This window comes from Corvus brachyrhynchos, unplaced genomic scaffold, assembly GCF_000691975.1.
Source record: "Corvus brachyrhynchos isolate BGI_N302 unplaced genomic scaffold, ASM69197v1 scaffold126, whole genome shotgun sequence".
NCBI lineage: Eukaryota > Metazoa > Chordata > Aves > Passeriformes > Corvidae > Corvus > Corvus brachyrhynchos.
In genome coordinates this window covers 2,035,597-2,039,241 of record NW_008239283.1, presented here as the reverse complement: position 1 = coordinate 2,039,241, position 3,645 = coordinate 2,035,597, and the positions used below count along the sequence as shown (strand labels likewise).

Below are 3,645 nucleotides of genomic sequence, written 5' to 3'. Positions count from 1 at the left end.
CAATTCTGGTAATAGCTCTTGTGGGGAAAATTTTAAAAATGGAGACTAGAGCCATGCAGTTCAGATGCCTGACAGCTACTCCTGGCCTTGGCAGGCCTACAAATGGCACCGGGGCCTGCAACGCAGCCAACAGCGTCAGCCCAACCTGCAGAGATGAGTTCAAACACCTCCTTATCCATCACTCTGGCAGCTGGATCAGTTGAACCCATACATCAGAGCAGAGACCTGACCCGCTTCTTAGTACAGTCAGAGAGATACTTCTTACACTGACTACTGAACACAGAATCACAGAATCACTTAGGCTGGAAAAGCCGCCTAGGATCGAGTCCAACCATTCCTCCAGCACTGCCAAGCCTAGCACTAAACCATGCTCCCAAAGTGCAACATCCACACATCTTTTTTATACCTCCAGGGATGGTGACTCTGCTGCTTCCCTGGAAAGCCCATTCCAACGTCTGAAAACCTTTCAGACAAGAAATTTTCCCTACTACCAAAACTGAACTGCCCCCAGCACAACTTGAGGCCATTTACTCCTGTCCTAGTGCTTGTTACCTGGGAGAAGACACTGACCTCACCTCACTACAATCTCATTTTTGGGAGCTGTAGAGAGTGGCAAGGTACCCCTGAGCCACCTTTTCTCTTGGCTGAGCCTCCTCAGCTCCCTCAGCTGCTCCTGGTGCTCCAGACCCTTCACCAGCTCCAATCCCTTCTCTGGACATGCTCCAGCCCTTCAATGTCTTTCCTGAAGTGAGGGGCCAAAACCGACCCAGGACTTGAGGTGTGGCCTCACCAGTGCCCAGCAAAGGAGCACCATCACTGCCCTGGTCCTGCTGGCCACACTACTGCTGCTACAAGCCAGGTGCCACTGGCCCTTTTGGCCACAGCTGGCTCATGTTCAACCTCTTCCAACAACAACTTCCCCTACAAATACTTGAGCTGGATGTAGAACATGCAGGTGACTTTTGCCGGACCCTAAAAACTTGAGTATCACTTTGTCATTTGAATATAAATGTGAAATTGTAAAACACCCTTTGACCTACTCAAGGACCCAGCACTTGGCGCCTCAGCGGGAGCCCTTCACCCCCAGCATCGCTGACAACACAACGTTTGCAGGAGGAATAACACATCAACATCACAGTGGCAGCTCATCTGATGATGTCTGAACGTAGATTTTCCTGGGGGAAAGGCTCTGTGTGAAGACAACCACTTCAGTATGCAGACTGAGGAACAAAACATTGCCACTGAAAATTTGTGGTAAAAATAATGGATTGGATTAAAATCATCTTTACTCCTTATTAATTATACTATTTCCTTCCTGCAGTTGCAGTGTTCACATCATACAGTGCCATGCATGCATTTTGAACATTTCGAAAGAAGGATAAAGAAAACTCAAGGAAAATGTATGTATGTACACACACACACATATATATATATGTATTTATACATGGCCTAATTACCTTCAAGTCATTCAAATACTGATTTCAACAACCTAGTTCTGGAAATCCCAGACTGGTACTACAGTTCTGTAATCAATAGTCCCAGAGTAAGTACTTTACATTTTCACAAGAAAAAAAAATTTAAAAGACTCAAAGCGATTTAAAGGGAGTGATTCAGATGATACATTACATGATTTCTGTTTATTACTACCTACTCTTTCTGATTTTTAATACCAACATAGAGGTTTCAGGACAAGATTTCCAACCAATTTGGTCTTCTTCCATTTGGCAAACATTGTGTCTAATGGAGCTTGAAATTAAACCAGCTTTTTTTGGTAATTCCCTCTTTGCAAAATCCCAGCAGTGATGAGGGACTCTCCTGCTCACGGCCTGCAGCAGAGGATGCTCAAAAGAAAAGAGCATCTCTCACACAAGCAGCTGAACTACTCTGTGAGGCTCCAGTCCGTGAACGAGGTCAGCGGGAGCTAACACCTTAAAAACGGATAAAATGTAATAATAAATTGTATTTTGATTTTTGCTCCAAGTAGCCATGAGTGTGATTTACGTCTTTGACCGCCTATGCTAGGACAAATGCAAGTGATAAACAGCCACTATAAATGACAAAGCAGTGGATGTTGTTACCACCTCACTCGGAGTCTGACAATATCCCCTTGCAAATCCCTGTCTCACTAGATTAGGCGTGCATGCAACTTAATCGAAGAGACTTCTTCAACTCTTATTGAACATTTCAGTGAGTCAAATAAATGCACTCACAGGTCTGTTTAAGTTTGTCTTTTTCTTCTTAAGGGTACTTGATCTTTTCCTGCACCTCAGAATCCATTTGGACAATCTAATCTGCTCAAAGAGATGAGTAGTTATGAAAGCCATGTTTTGAAATGTCTAAGAAACACTCAACAGCCTGGACTTTTCCTTGTCCATTTGGGAAACTAAATATGTGTTTCAGTTGGAAGTTTTTCATGCTGAGCCTTTAAGAGATTAGTCGTCATCCAAACTTTTAGTTTTCACATCCAAGGTAACAGTAATACCTAACAGCAATATCTGTACCAGCTACAGCAACACAGGATATTTCAATTTGATTTACAGTCTGGCAGTAGGAAAAGTATTTTGCTTATTTCTCCATTTGTTTACTCCATGCCATCTGTTAATTCTTCGTGAATACTTCATTCCACTGCTTCCTACACTGCAAATGTCTCCCCCTTTCCCAGTGTACCCTGTGTATCAGTGTTGAAAAGGGGCTGAGTTTGCCAGAGCCACCCTCATGGAACACAATCAGTGTCCTGAACTGATTAGCTGCACTCTCTCAAACCACACAAATCTGCTGTAGGGCAGTGACAGACTGACATTGTTCAAGATTTATGCTCTATTTTCCAAACAATTCCTGAGAGATCATGACCTTGTTGTGGATTTTCTTTGAGGAAAAACTCAGAATTATTAACTTCACATGATATGTAAATATATGGATCAATGCTCCTCTCAGCAGGTGATTGCCAAGAGTATTCAATGACTGCTTTTTTTGGTACAAAAGACACCTTCAACTCTCTCCTTCCCTGAAAATCCCCTCGTAAATGTCTCTGATGGCAGATCGTTAAGTGCTGAGCTGTGGCATTTCCCTGAAGATATAATTATAAAGCTGTGGGAGGAAAAGAGACAACTCTTTAGACCACACTCTTCATTCTTTTATGGCTGTGTAGTTCACTGGCTAATGTGTATATTGAATTTAATTTAATCACTTCTGTTATTTCTAGCAGTTAGATAGCAGCCATTTCATCCAGACATATTATTAAATTATTTATATGGGACTTTCTACTAGCTCAACTTCATTAAGATGGAGTTAAAAGTTTATAAGCTCCAAAATAGCATGGTTGGCTGAGGTCATGGCAAGAAAGCTGCAGGACACGAACATTACATTTCCATGTTGGAATTCATAAGCCTGTCTGTGAGCCAGATGCCTAAAATCCATCGCCACTGGAGATCCAGCACGTGGAGACACAGGAATCTGCAGAGTAACATGATGGGAAGCCAGAGCCCAGCCACTCCCCAGGGCTCTATGGCTTCATCGATCAAGTCTCCCCTGGTACAGCAGATGAGACACACTGGCTGCACGTAGATGCTGAGAGTTAGGTTAGTCTCGTATTGAATCCCACCCAGACAGCCTGGAGGTGGAGCAACATTTAAGAAGTTTTGCAAA

At 43.1% G+C, this 3,645-nt stretch overlaps 1 long non-coding RNA gene across 1 annotated transcript in view; it reads right to left on the bottom strand.

The window, feature by feature from the left end:
- Positions 1–579: 579 nt before the first annotated feature.
- LOC108448141 overlaps positions 580–3,645 on the bottom strand; it is an 8,646-nt gene continuing 5,580 nt past the window's right edge. The window contains exon 3 of the long non-coding RNA XR_001863920.1: positions 580–900. This is a non-coding gene — a long non-coding RNA (uncharacterized LOC108448141). The remainder of the gene's footprint in view (positions 901–3,645) is intronic.